We start from the raw sequence: 15227 nt of genomic DNA on the forward strand, positions 1-15227 counted from the left end.
TGGACCTCGGTCCAGGCTGGGGACAGGGAACAAGGGAGCATCCTTGGCCACTGCTCTCATTCCTGGTGTAGCAGCTGCTCCTTGCATCTGCCATTTCTATATTCTTCAGAGCCCTCTTTAAAAAAAAAAAAAAAAAGATTTATTTATTTATTTGAAAGTCAGAGTTACACAGAGAGAAGGAGAGGCAGAGAGAGAGAGAGGTCTTCCATCCACTGGTTCACTACCAAGTTGGCCACAATGGCCAGAGCTGCACCTATCCAAAGCCAGGAGCCAGAAGCTTCTTCCGGGTCTCCCATATGGGTGCAGGGGCCCAAGCACTTGGGCTATCTTCTACTGCTTTCCTAGGCCACAGTAGAGAGCTGAATCGGGAGTGGAGCAGCCAGGACTTGAACCGGCGCCCATATGGGATGCTGGCACTACAGGCGGCAGCCTTACCCACTACACCACAGCACCAGCCCCTAGAGCCCTCTTTTTAATAGTTTTCTTCTCCACCCAAAGACACAGGGACAGATAGCGACAGAAAGCTCACACCCACTGGTTTACTCCCCAAATGCTCACAAAGACCAGGGCTGGAACAGGTCAAAGTGGGGACTGGGAATTCAATCCAGGGCTCCCAACTGACTGGCAGAAACCTGGTTACATGAGTCATTACTGCTGCACTTGAGGGTCTACACTGGCAGGAAGCTGGAGTCAGGAGTGAAGCTAGAAATGGAACCCAGATAACCTGATACAGGATGCTGACATCTTTTTTTTTTTTTTTTTTTTTTGACAGGCAGAGTAGATAGTGAGAGAGAGAGACAGAGAGAAAGGTCTTCCTTTTTCCATTGGTTCATCCCTCAATGGCCGCTGTGGCCAGCGCACCGTGCTAATCTAAAGCCAGGAGCCAGGTGCTTCTCTTGGTCTCCCATGCGGGTGCAGGGCCCAAGCACTTGGGCCATCCTCCACTGCCTTCCCGGGCAACATCAGAGAGCTGGACTGGAAGAGGAGCAACCAGGACAGAATCCAGCGCTCCAACGGGGACTAGAACATGGTGTGCCGGCGCCACAGGCGGAGGATTGCCTACTGAGCCACGGCACTGGCCATGCTGACATCTTTTAATATTTATTTGTTTTTAAAGACTTGTTTGAAAGGGGGGGGAGGGGGAGAGGGAGAGAGGGGAAGGGAGAGAGAGATCTTCCAATTATTGGTTCACTCCTCAGATGGCTACAACACCTGGGGCTGGACCAGGTCAAAGCCAGGAGCTTTCTCTGTGTCTCCCACATGGGTGGCAGGGGCCCAAACACTTGGGCCATCTTCAGTTGCTTTTCCAGGCCATTAGCAGGGAGCTGGATCAGAAGTGGAGCAGGCAGCACATGAACCAGTGTGGAATGCCACAACACCAGTCTCTTACGTATTTATTTGAAAGGCAGGGTTGGGGGGGGGGGGCGGGGCAAGAATCTTCTATCCACTGGTGCACCCCCCAAATGGCAGCAATGGCCAGGGTGGGGATGGAACTCCACCCAGACCTCCCACCTGGGTGGCGGGGGCCCAAGCACCGGGCCCAAGCACCTGGGCCATCTTCCACTGCTTTCCCAAGCACATTAGCAGGGAGCTGGATCAGGAGTGGAGCAGCCAGGACTCAAACTGGTGCTCACACAGATGTTGACTTTGCAGGCAGCAGCCTAATCCACTGTGCCACAACACCGGCCCAAGGGTGCTAACATCTTATCCAGTGTCTTAACCACTAGCCAGTGCCTGTCCCTTTAACAGTTTCATCTTCACCCATCCAAAGCACACAGTTCAATTTTTAGTATATTCAAAAGTTCAGATTTGGGGCCAGTACTGTGGCAAAGTAGGTTAAGCTTCCACCTACAGTGCCAGCATCCCATATGGGCACCAGTTCAAGTTCCAGCTGCTCCACTTCCCATACAGCTCCCTACTAATGCCCTGGGAAAGCAGTGGAAGATGGCCTAAGTACTTGAGTCCTGCACCCACGTGGGAGACCTGGAAGAAGCTCCTGGCTCCGGATCAGCCCAACTTCAGCCATTGCAGCCATATGGATAGTGAACCAGCAGATGGAAGACGTCTCTCTCTCTCTCTCTCTTTCTCTCTCTCTCTGTTATAGGTAAATAAATATTAAAAAAAAAAAAAAAGTTCAGAGTTGTGCAAACATCACCACAATTTCAGAATATTTCCATTACTGTCAGAGAGTCCCCTCTTTTCCCAGCCCTAATCTTCCTGTCTCTAGAGATTTGCCTATTCTGGACATTTCACATACATGGCCGGCTTGTCAGTCAGCATGATGCTTTCCAGGGACAAGCATGTCACAGCATGTACTGGTACTTCATTGCCTTCTACTGCCAAGGAATAGTCCATAATATGAATGTGCTTACATTTTATTTACCCACTCATCAGTTGATGGACATTTGAGTCATTTGCATTTTCTTGGCTGACAAAGACTGCTATGAACATTCAGGCACAAGTTTTCATAAATCTTAACTCTTGTTGGATATACAGCCCCAAGTGGAATGGGTTTTTATATATTCACACTTAGGAACAAAACACGCCTGGTGGGATGATAACCCTAGACACAAATGCCTGCGGAAACCCCCACCAGCAGCGCAGGGGCAGCCCCTCTTTCTGCATTCACACCAACACTGGTCATTGTCTGCCTTTATTCCACCTACCCCCGGGGAGTGGGGAGTGGGAAGCGGTGGCGACTGCAGTTTGGGTTTTGATTTGCACTCCCCAGATGGTTCATGATGTTGGCCATCTTTCCACTTGCTGATTTCTTCCCTTACCTGCGGGTCCCAAGTCATTCCCATTCTGTTACAGCTAATAATTCTCACCTTATACTTGGTCTGTTCAAGTTACTATGCTTATTTCTTCCTCCTAGCTGTAGCCAGAAACCCAAGAAGCAGGTAGTCAGTGGTTCTGAGAAGAAAATAGGTATCTGCTTGGGCTTTCAGAGTAGGAAACAGATGATGAAGATGAAAAATACATTGTTGCTGGTCAGACAGCCCCAAGCAGCTGACAAAAAGCCAGTAGGGGTGCGACTAGTAACAACTGGAAACACAACTTTCAGCTTTGTACACATGAGGGTGTCTGTGCTTTTATGGGAAAAAAAACTTTCTGATAGGAGCTGTTAAGGTTTGGTTTCACTGATTTTTTTGTTTTGCTTGTTTCCAGATTGTAGACATAGTTTTTTACTTGAAAAGGGTGATTTCTCAGAACGTAACCGGTCCTGGGTAAATTGAACTGCAACGTTTGACAAGATGGCCTTCCAGGTGGGGACTGGCGCTGAAGGTGAGGCTGGGAGATGACACATGCCCAGAAAGCTGGAGATAAACCTGAGCGTGACATTGGCAACCCCACCAGTCTGTAAACAATGAGCAGGACTGCATTCCAATGCCAGCTTCACCTGTGTACTGCACAGTGCATAGCTAAAGTATAATAACAAATACGGGAGTGAAAAACAAACTCTAGGAGCTGGCAGAGGAAGATAAGCTACCATGGATGACGACATCAGCATCCTGTATCAGAGTCCTGGTTCGAGTTCCAGCTGCTGTGTTTCTCATCCAGCTCCCTCCTAATACACTTGGGAGGGCAGAGAAAGATGGCCCAAGTACTTGGGCCCCTGGCAGCCATGAGGGAAACCTGGATGGAGTTCCAGGCTCCTGGCTTCAGCCAGGCCTAGACTTGGCTGTTGCAGCCAATTGGGAGTGAATCAGCAGACAGAAGATATTCTCTAACTCTGTCTTTCAAATAAATAAAATAAATCTTGTTGTTGGTTTTTGTTTGTTTGTTTGTTTTGTCTTTCTTTGCTTTAGAAAAAAAACAACAAACCTCTAAATCAAAGATAGTGATTTTCTCTGGTGCAAAGTCAGAGGAGTGTAAGGAGAAACATATCAGTGGCCTTTAAGGAAAATACAACATTCCATTTCTTTAAAGAAAGCAAAATTAAAACGATTTTTTTAAAGATTTATTTATTTATGTATTTATTTATTTGAAAGTCAGAGTTACACAGAGAGAGGAGGGGCAGAGAGAGAGAGGTCTTCCATCCACTGGTTCACTCCCCAATTGGCCTCAACGGCCGGAGCTGTGCCAATCGATCTAAAGCCAGGAGCCAGGAGTTTCTTCCGGGTCTCCCACGTGAGTGCAGGGGCCCAAGGATTTGGACCATCTTCCTACTGCTTTCCCAGGCCATAGCAGAGCTGGACTGGAAGAGGAGCAGCCAGGACTAGAACCAGTGCCCATATGGGATGTCGGCACTTCAGGCCAGGGCATTAACCCGCTGAGCCACAGTGCCGGCCACAAAACTAAACCGATTTAAGGATGGGTAAGCACATAATTTCTAAACATTTGAAATAATGAGTCATTAGAAAGTATGAGATGCATGCTGCTTTTTATTGCTATCACTTGAGGTTTTAAATGCCTCTTCCTACAGTTGCTTATCTGCCCATATCTTTAGAGAAAAGAAAAGGTGAGGGAAGAAACACAAAGAAATGGTGTAACATGATAACAGCTCTGTCAGGCTACTGCAGAGTAACCATGCTTGAAGCTCTGCCACCTTATCAGTCTAGATCAAAGCCACTATCACACCTGAGGCAAGCAGGGCCAAGGGGCACCTGCCCTGGAGGAGCAGCGCAAAGCATGTGAGTTCGCGAGTACGCACACATGTCCAGAAAGCGACAGAGAGGGCAGAGAGCTACATGTCTGTGAGCTGCAGAGACGAAGCCCAAACTAAGGTGACCCTGGGAAGCTGAGGAGCCAGCGATCTGTCCTGTTGGCAATGGGGAATTCCTCAGAGAAAGGAGAGGAAAGGGCATGGATCTGTATTTTAGAACGACTGCTCAAATAGCAACATGGAGAGCAGACGGCAGAAGGCCAGGCCAAGGGCAAGCAGAGGCCCCCAGAAGAGCCAGTCCACCTGCCTTCACAGAGGGGACGGACATCAGCACAGGGATTCACCAGGTGCCCAAACAAAGCACAAGTCCCACTAACTGCCGTCTAATAGTTAACGTCTGATGGCCTCCCACGCCATCTCTATGTCAGCTCTCTGCAGCATGTGAGGCTCAGGAGAATCCTCAAGAACATGCAGGGTCCCCGGCACGGAGGGCCAGGCACTGCCACTTACCCGCCTACTGCCTAATGTGGGGCAGTTTATCATTACAGATGGCACCAACGTGGTTAATTTCACAAAAATACTCAATCTCTTTGAGTATCATAACTAAACTTGACAATGAAATGGTGAGACACCATGACACCTGCACCCCAGACAAGTTCCCCCATTGTCACCTGGCCAAGTACTTAGAAGACGTAAAGTTCTTACAAAGGCAGGTACATGTTTGCTCCTACAGACACTGCTGTTGGGGCTAGCACTGTGGAATCGTCAGTAAAGCCACTGCCTGCGACTTTGGCATCCCAAAGTCGTGTCTCCAGTTTGTGTCTCAGATGCTCCACTTCCAATCCAGCTCCCTGTTAAGAGCCTGGGAAAAGCAGCAGAGGATGGCCCAAGTGCTGGGGCCCTTTTTACCCACCTGAGAGACTTGGATGAAGCTCCTGGCTCCTGGTTTCAGCTTTGCCCAGCACCAGCCATTGGTGAACCAGTGGATGGAAGCGCTTACTCATTCTCTCCCTCTCTCTCTAAAATTCTTTCAAATAAATAAATAAATCTTAAAAATAAAAAACACTGTTGCTGCCACCAGTGAGAAGGCTGATGTCTGCGCAGCATGGAACCAGGCAGATCACCCCTGAGTGCACACAACTGCCCTCCCCAGATCTAGGACACACCTGACAAAAGCTAGAAACCAGCTGTTTGTAAAAAGTAGCTCTGTTGAGCACGTTCTGCAAATGGATGTGTTTAAACGTCTCCATCTGCAAGTTAGTTTGTTACCAAAAAGACAGAACCATATTGCATTAAAAAGTGTGCTTCAAGGACCAAACACCCTTCCAGAGGATCCCACATTTAAAACTATTTCCACAAGAATCCTAAGGCAGTATGCACCTGGTCCCTCTCTTCTGAGGTACTGATTTTCCTGGGGGCCACACAACTCAGGACTACAGGACTGTTCTCAGGGCTCCTGCTAGTGTATCTGTATATTCCTGTGATAAAATTCCCTCATCAAAACTCAAAGATGGAAGTTACTCATAGGATATTTAAAAAATGTTTAAACTGCAAATGGATACTGAAATAAGAAAGCCTGAGACCACTGCAATATACTTTTTTTTTTTTTTTTTTGACAGGCAGAGTGGACAGTGAGAGAGAGAGACAGAGAGAAAGGTCTTCCTTTGCCGTTGGTTCACCCTCCAATGGCCGCCACGGCCAGTGCGCTTCAGCCGGCGCACTGCGCTGATCTGATGGCAGGAGCCAGGTACTTCTCCTGGTCTCCCATGGGGTGCAGGGCCTAAGTACTTGGGCCATCCTCCACTGCACTCCCTGGCCACAGCAGAGAGCTGGCCTGGAAGAGGGGCAACCGGGACAGAATCTGGCGCCCTGACCGGGACTAGAACCCTGTGTGTTGGCGCCGCAAGGCGGAGGATTAGCCTAGTGAGCCGCGGCGCCGGCCTTGCAATATACTTTTAAAAATTTAGCAACAGGGTCAGCATTGTGCAGGTAAAGCTACTGCCTGCGACACCAGCATCCCATAAGAGTGCAGGCTCAAGTCCCAGCTGTTCCACTTCCAATCCAGCTCCCTGTTAATGCACCTGGGAAAGCAGCAGAGAATAGTCCCTGCCACCCATGTGAGAAACCCGGATGAACCTCCTGGCTCTTGGATGGCCCAATGCTGACCGTTGCAGCCATTTGGGTAGTGAACCAGCAGACGGAAGATCTCTCTCTCTCTCTCTAACTCTGCCTTTCAAATAAATAAAATAAAAAAAAAAACAAAAACGAAAGCAAACAAAGAAACACTTAGCAACAGAACTTTCTAACTTTTTTCATAGATTCCAAACCAAAAGGCTAAGTTTTAAGCAATGTTAAAAACACATCAACGTGCCACTTTCCATTCACTTGGCAAGAAAAACGGACATCAAGGAAAAGGGGCATTTACTGACATCTAGACAGAGAATGACAAGATACGGCAGTGGGTGATGTTTAACCAGATAACACAAACTAGGTTCAAGGTATTCAGAAAGAAAGCACTTGGGTCAAGCCAGAATGTCTGGGTAGGAACATAACTGAGAACAAACCCAGCTCACACACCACCGTCATCTTTAAAAATACATATCTATTTTTTAAAATCAGGGACAGGCACTTGGCCTAGCAGCCAAAAAGTCAGCTGGGCCACCCACATCCAAATGCCAGAGTGCCTAGGTTCAACACCCGACCCTGCTCCTAATTCCAGTTTCCTGCTAATGCAAAGCCTGGGCAGCAGGTGACAGCTCGCATACTTGGGTCCCTGCCACCCCCGTGGGAGACCTGGGCTGAGCTGCTGGGTCCCAGCTTCTGCCCTGGTGCGGCCCCAGCTGTCTCAGGCTATTTGGGGAGTGATCCAACAGATGGAAGATCAATCAATCCTCCCCCACCCCAGATCAATGGTGTTTTGAATGTAAAAATAAATAAATAAACACACACACACTTCATCGGGAAAATGACTGAGGAGGAGCAACACCCCTTAGGAGGAAAGTAGTCGACCATGACAGAAGAGAAGTCAAGTGTGTTTTAGCTGCCTGTGCCCTGAGCACACTGCAGTAACACCAGCAGAACAGCGTAAGCACTTGTGTCACCTCTGAGGGCTGAGGACAGCCAAATGACCATATACAATCTGTGCATTTCGACACTGTGTATTGGGTCTGAACTTCTCTGTTCAGATGAATCGGAGCACTGTCAGCATTCAGAGTGCATCAGCAAAGCCACAGGCCAGCAGTGGGCATCTTCAGGTGGTGGGGCTGAAGGCTGATGACCGCCTGCCCTGGACCAGGTAACATGGAAACTCACACTGCTAGTTTGATCAGAAGAGGTCTGGTCTCTGATGGCACAAGACCAGGCTTCTGACATCTGCTCCCTCCAGTCCTCAGAACCACCTTGCGAGCTAAGGATTTTCCTTATCTGAAAACCAAGAAAGACGGATTCCTTTTGTTTTGTTTTTAAAGATTTATTAATTTATTTGAAAGTCAGAGTTACTGAGTAGGAGAGGGAGGGAGGAGAGAGAGGAAGAGAGTGAGAAAGAGAGAGAGGTCTTCCATCCACTGGTTCACTCCTCAAATGGCCACCAGAGCCAGGGGCTGGGCCAGGCCAAAGCCAGAAGCCAGGTCTCCCACATGGGTGGCAGAGCCCAAGCACGTGGGCCATCTTCCGCTGCCTTTCCAGATGCATCAGCAGGGAGCTGGCTCAGACGTGGAGCAGCCCAGGCTTGAACCAGCACTCTGATACAGGATACAGTGCTGCACGCTGCAGCTTAGCATGCTGTGCCACATGCCAGCCCCTGGTCTCCCCTCAGACGTAAGTACTGCATGACTCTTGAGCAGCAGGCAATAGTACTATGGCTGCAAACCTCAGAACTTCCCAGGACAGGGCAACAGGGCACTTCCTGCACTGCCTCCTCCACATGTGTGGTCATGTTCCTAAAGGCAAAAGGGATAAAGTCCCTTCGCATCTGCAAATCCTTCAGGGGCTCCTAATCGCCTTCAGATCAAGCCTGCACTCCAGCACTCACCAAGCCCCTCACAATCTGCTCCCCACTGACTTGCACCTGAAGGCCCACCCACACTCTACTTGGGCCACGTGAGCATCCTCAGGTTGTAGCCCTCCTCCTGGGTTTCTAGGCCGTGGGATCTATTGCTTCCTGTGTGTGAAGCTTCTGAACCCACATTCACCCAGCTAATGATGGCCCATTCTTCAAGATTCAGGTCAAGCACAAACTTCTCTAGAAAACAATCACTTATATTCCCAAGGGGCATCAGGTCCTCTTTTAGGGGAATCCCACAAGACCCGTGGCCACAGCTCTTGGTGCAGCATCTGCTCTTGGTAACAGGGTTCCACATGTGTAGATTCAACCAACCACAGAATGAAAGATTCAGGGGAAAAAAACAAACTCTAGACATAAACATAGTTTCTTCCTTATGATTACTCCCTAAATACAACTGATAACACAGCTATTACATTAAATATGATCAGTAATCCAGAGATAACAAAGTTTACAAAGAATGTGTGTAAGTTATATGCAAATAATACGCCATTGGCCAGCTCCGCAGCTCACTTGGCTAATCCTCCGCCTATGGCGCCGGCACGCCAGGTTCTAGTCCCGGTTGGGGCACCGGATTCTGTTCCAGTTGCTCCTCTTCCAGTCCAGCTCTCTGCTGTGGCCCAGGAAGGCAGTGGAGGATGGCCCAAGTGCTTGGGCCCTGCACCCACATGGGAGACCAGGAGGAAGCACCTGGCTCCTGGCTTCGGATCGGTGCAGTGCCGGCTGTAGCGGCCATTTGGGGGGTGAACCAATGGAAAAGGAAGACCTTTCTCTCTGTCTCTCTCTCTCTAACTCTGCCTGTCAAAAATAAATAAATAAATAAATAAACAAATATGCCATTTTGTATAAGGAACCTGAGTGTGCATAGATTTTAGTATCTATGGCTGTCCTGGAGCCAACAACTGTGATATGAGGGAGGCTGGCTTTCTAGGACAATGGTGTTCTAACCACTGGCTCCCCTGCTCCTCTCTGAGGCCAGGCACAGATCTTTCACAACCTGAGGTACAAAGGCCTAGCTCAACACCTGTGTTCAATAAGTACTTGGGAATGACTGGAGCACCTGGCCTAGTGAGAGAGACAGGCACATACACAAATAAACAGCATTCAGTACCATAAAGGCACAAGACAGGTGCAGCAAGAATGCCAGCCATGGAAGCTGGGGGAAGGTAGGAAAACCTGCAGGAATCTGTCCACCTGCGTCTCTGGGGTTTCCTTACCTGATTCGTTCAAGCTTCTTCAGACCCTGATGTTGCTCACGAGCACCTGCTCTGAACCAAGCACCATGAAAAGCACTGAATGCAAACTAACTCGTCTGCTCCTCAACAGCCCCTCTCTGCACGGCACCAATGGGGCAAGGCAGGCTCCAGAGGGCATTGGCTCAGTGTCTCACTGCCCTGGCTCTGTTAGTGGCTGAGTCAGGGTTTGAACCCAGATCTTGTCTCCCCAATCCAGGCTCCAACCAGCATTCTATGCTTCTGGCCTCCCCAAGTACTGGGTTTGCTAACTTCTACTAAAGCCAATTAAGCAAGCCTGAAAGGGTAAGGTAAGATTTTTCTATTTTAGTCACTCAAATGAAAATGCACCTCAAATTATTACATACTTCCTGACTTTTCAGACTGAATACCCTGACTGTACCTTTTTTTTTTTTTTTTTTTTTTTTTTTGACAGGCAGAGTGGACAGTGAGAGAGAGAGACAGAGAGAAAGGTCTTCCTTTTTGCCGTTGGTTCACCCTCCAATGGCCGCCGCGGCCGGCGCACCGCGCTGATCTGATGGCAGGAGCCAGGAGCCAGGTGCTTTTCCTGGTCTCCCATGGGGTGCAGGGCCCAAGCACCTGGGCCATCCTCCACTGCACTCCCTGGCCACAGCAGAGGGCTGGCCTGGAAGAGGGGCAACCGGGACAGAATCCGGCGCCCCGACCGGGACTAGAACCCGGTGTGCCGGCGCCGCTAGGCGGAGGATTAGCCTATTGAGCCGCGGCGCCGGCCACCTTTTTTTTTTTTAACACCTCAGCACCACCTCCATTACTAAGGGTGCTATAAAGTAGTGATGCCCTCGGGGATGACTGTGTTATAACTGAGATACAACAGATTGCCCCTGCATCAACAGCCTTGGCTGTTAGCTCACCAGTGCTTTGCATGGTACCTGGCTCCAAGCAGCACTCATGAGAGCTGTGATTCTGATCTGCACTTCCCAGGACCCGTCACAACCACTTCCTGCTGCTGCAGGGAAGCCTGTCTCCACAGCCCACCTGACCTGGTGCCTCTCATCTTCCACGGATGCAAGGCCCATAGGAGATGTAGCAGGCTTTTAGTGCAGCTCATCAGGTACTTCTGGCTCTCTGCTTCCCAGGCATGTGCAATCCTCTATCCTTCTTTAAAGTTAGGCATGGCCGTGGGACTTGCTTAGGCCAATGCAACGTGAATGAAAGAGACATGGGCCACACTGAGACAGAAACTTAAAAAGCCAGAGTCGAGGCCAGCGCTGTGGTGCAGCGGGTTGGAGTCCAGGTCTAAAGCGCCAGCATCCCATGTGGGTGCTGGTTCTAGTCTCAGCTGCTCCTCTTCCGATCCAAGATGGCCCAAGTCCTTGGGCCCCTGCACCCATGTGGGAGACCCGGTGGAAGCTCCTGGCTCCTGATTGGTGCAGCTCCAGCCATTGTGGCTATCTGGGGAGTGAACCAGTGGATGGAAGACCTCTCTCTCTCTCGCTCTCCCTCTCTCTATAACTCTGTCTTTCAAATAAATGAAAATCTTCAAAAAAAAAAAAAAAAAAGCCAGTGACCACTTGACCACCACTTCTTCATCTACCTGGGGCCCTGAGTGGCCACGAGGAGCAGAGCTCCACGTGTGCTCACACTGGGCTGGCAGCATGAGAGAGGAGTCAACTCTCATTCTGCTGAAGCCACTGGAGTCTGGAGCTTTAGGTTAATACAGCCTAAGCCAAGCCACTCAGACCATTTACTTCCCGTCTCTCAATAGCGGATGCTCTCACATGAGTAACTTCATTCACAGATTTTATAATGCACATTTTGATTGCACAAAGGATCGTCTTTGCACTCCTCCTAAATCAAAGCTCTTTAATATAAAAATGTATCTGTCGGCCGGCGCCGTGGCTCAATAGGCTAATCCTCCACCTAGCGGTGCCGGCACACCAGGTTCTAGTCCCTGTCGGAGCACCGGATTCTGTCCCGGTTGCCCCTCTTCCAGGCCAGCTCTCTGCTGTGGCCAGGGAAGGCAGTGGAGGATGGCCCAAGTGCTTGGGCCCTGCACCCCATGGGAGACCAGGAGAAGCACCTGGCTCCTGCCTTCGGATCAGCACGGTGTGCCGGCCGCAGCGCACCAACCATGGCAGCCATTGGAGGGTGAACCAACGGCAAAAGGAAGACCTTTCTCTCTGTCTCTCTCTCTCACTATCCACTCTGCCTGTCCAAAAAAAAAAAAAAGTATCTGTCAAGTACCTCCCCTGTAAAAACACTGTACCAGATGATGAACCCAACAACTCATGTTTTGCAAAAGCATCAGTCTTCCGTTGCGAGTACACAAAGGATTAAGGCAATTATGGCAAAAGGCCAGGCCCTGGTGGTAAGGTGGCAGGAGAGACAGCTCTTCCCCCTGGGAGGAAAGGAAAGACAAACTCTACAATGCAAGTTCCCCATCATAAGCACAACAATCAGAGGGCCAAGGGCGTCATTTAAGATAGGCAAGACCAACAAGAACATGGAACACAAAGCGTGAAGATTTCCACTGATCAAGAAAAGACAAAAAATTCTAAGGGAGTGGCAAGAAATGAATTGTCCATGCCAGGCTGGTCTGCACCTAACTCCACACGGGATCGCGGTGGGGAGAGTAGAGGCTGAGGGTCTTGGCCAGAAGTGACAGCACTTCACATGGAAAGATGGGAGACAAGAACAAAATGTTAGGGGGTTTCTGGAGCACTGCACGGGCATGGGGAAATGCACGTGAACAGTATCAAGGCTCCTCAAAGTGGTGTAATGACAGCAGGGGTGCAAAGCAGCAGATGCCAGAAATGGGGTGGCAGGAACCTCAGCAAGACCTGGCAACCAGCTGGACGTGGAGAGAAAAGAAGAATGAACTTGAGACGCAGAACCTGTGTAGCTGAAGGAATTGTTACCCCAGACAGCTGCAGCTCATCAGAAAAGTGACAACGACAGCCCCAGTGCTGCTGCTGTCCCTTCTGAGGGTCAGCTCGAGCTTCACCTGAAGGAAGGAGCACTCCCGCGCGTCACCCCCTGCTCCACCTGCCACAGCGGCGCTTCTCGGAAGGACGCCATCAACCTACCTTTTGTACTGGATGCCTCCGAGTTCCCCTCAGCCAATGCCTCGCACAAAACATGTACGCAGCACACACCTGACCGATCCAGAGTGAATCGGTCTCTAAGAACATGCACGTCTCGGTTCACCTTTAGTAATTTACTTTTATTAAACCACAGTTAAGACACTTAGACATGTGAAATGGATTCACCAATTTAATACCTCAAATATCCTTAAGAACCCCTGAGCTTAACAGCTGTTGTTGCCTTAAGAGATTATTTGAGAATACTATTTAGTCATAAATCCGTGTGCCAGCTTCCTTTTAATCCTCCAGACCAGGGGTGGGGAATGTCCAGTCCACTGGCTGTATGAGGCCCAAGAAATCATTTGGCCTGGGTGCCAAGGCAACCTCAAAATTCAGTAAATCTACAGCAAGCTAACTTTTAGGCAGACGATTTTCAACAGCCCCTGAACGATCCAGATGGCCCCTGGCCTGACTCCCACCTTGAGGAGCCACCAGACAGGGCAGGGACCTGAGCTAAGAAATAACCCCACTTGTCCTGAGAGACTTCTTACTTTCAGCCATCTCATAAGTCCTGGGTTTGTTTTGGTTTGTTCCTACGTTCACCATCTACATATAACACAGACAATTCAAAGACCCACGGGGAAGTTTGTATGGTGTCCTTTCCAGGACACCATTCCTTCTTCAACTAATTAGGACAACGCGTTCTCACGTTTCATTCCTTCCTTGTTATGTAAGAGAAACACAAACAAAAGTGAGGTTTACTGAGGAAGCAGTGACAGCGGGCGCTGTCGTTAAGGAACCCCACGCGCTCACGGGACGCCCTCCTAACCAAACGCGCGCTCCTCGCTAAGCCGCCGTCTCCAGCAAGGCGGGACACAATAGGGGAGAAAGCGCCAGAAGGGCAGACGCAAGAGGGTACTCTGCCAAGCAAATGTGACCCCGGTGCCCCCGAAGATCCGAACGCGCGCAGGCCAGTAGGCGCCGACTCCCGCTCGGGCTCTCTGCCTGCAGTTTTCCCTCCTCTTCCCACCGCGGGCCCGAACCACCGCGTCCTTCCACAGAGCTGCGGGGTCTCGCGCGCAGGTGACCTCCGAGCGCTCGACCAGCGAGCAGAGCAAGTCGGCCTTCCTCTGCCCTGGCCTGCATGGAGCCCCCTCCCAGGCGAGGTCGTGCAGGACCCCAGCCCGGGGAACCCGGGAGCCGCGCCCCGACCTCTGCTTCCCCAGCACAGTCGCGCGCTCCGCGCTCCACCCGGGGCCGCGGCCGAGGAGGGGGCGGCGCTGGACCGCTAGCCGCGGCCGTCGCGCCCCGAAGCGCGTGGGGCAGGATCTTACCGCAGCGGAGAGAGAAGCAGGGGGGAGGCGGTGCCCGGCCCCACGCGAGGCAGGAAGGCGCAGGCGGCGGCGCAGGCTGCGGCGGCAGCCGCGGGGTACCCCGGCGGGCGCCCACGACGCGGTGGGCTGCATGGGCGCCGCCATAGTGGGGACGCAGCGGCGGGCGGGGCGCACGGCCGCGACCCGGGGACGGCGGGACCACCAATCCCGCTCTCCGCCTCGGCGCCCTTGCCGGGGGTCGGGCCTACACCGCCAATGAGCTCGCGGGAGCCGGGCGGGGCGCTGTGCGGACCAATGCGGAGCTGCGCTGAGCAAGTGGGCGGGCACAGGCCGGGGCCGCCCAATAGACGCGGAACTCAGAGTTTTCAGGCCCGCCCACCGCGGGTGCCGGGCAGCGCAGGATGCGCCGGCCAGGGGTTGCTGAGCTGGAGCGCACACGCCCTCGCCACGTCCTCTCTGGCATCCTGCTGCCCTGAGGAGCCCTCCTCCCCGCCTTAACCGACCAGAGGACGGTTCCTTGGCCGAGCGGGAGTGCCAAGTGAGGGCACGCCCGTGTAGTCCTCCGTGCCATGAACCCCCGCTAGTGCTCTCGTAGCCCGAGGCCTTGGACCCCCGCGGGCCCCTCCAGCTCCGTGGTACAGGGCCTCGTAGGAAACGTCTAGTTCGGCAACCCGCCTTAACCCACCTATGTACTGCAGGGGTCCCGTGCTCTCCCAACCCCACTCCATTCCAGCAGGGAGGTCGTACCCGGTATGCCCTCGGGAACAATGTAAAATCTCATTTCTCCGCAGTACGGGGGAATTTGGACGACAATCCTTGGACGCCAATCCAAAGATCCTCCTTTACCCAGGGAAGGCGGGTGGCTGTGGCAAAAGGCTTCTTAGAGGGGCCTAAAATAGGCGGTGGCCGGAGGGCAGCGGGGGAGCATGA

General features: G+C 51.5%; 1 protein-coding gene across 16 annotated transcripts in view; it reads right to left on the reverse strand.

Moving 5' to 3' along the window:
• Positions 1–14537, reverse strand: part of ST3GAL3 (ST3 beta-galactoside alpha-2,3-sialyltransferase 3) — a 230118-nt gene extending 215581 nt beyond the window's left edge. For 13 of the 16 annotated variants that reach the window (XR_007923654.3, XM_051856573.3, XM_051856571.3 and 10 more), the window contains exon 1: positions 14298–14537. The gene's annotated coding sequence lies outside the window, so the exon portion shown is untranslated. The remainder of the gene's footprint in view (positions 1–14297) is intronic. The other 3 variants (XM_089300810.1, XM_089300809.1, XM_070078619.2) reach the window with 2 other exon arrangements.
• Between the last annotated feature and the right edge of the window lie 690 nt (positions 14538–15227).

This window comes from Oryctolagus cuniculus, chromosome 7 (genome assembly GCF_051225735.1).
Source record: "Oryctolagus cuniculus isolate XC-2025 breed Fujian yellow rabbit chromosome 7, ASM5122573v1, whole genome shotgun sequence".
Lineage (NCBI taxonomy): Eukaryota > Metazoa > Chordata > Mammalia > Lagomorpha > Leporidae > Oryctolagus > Oryctolagus cuniculus.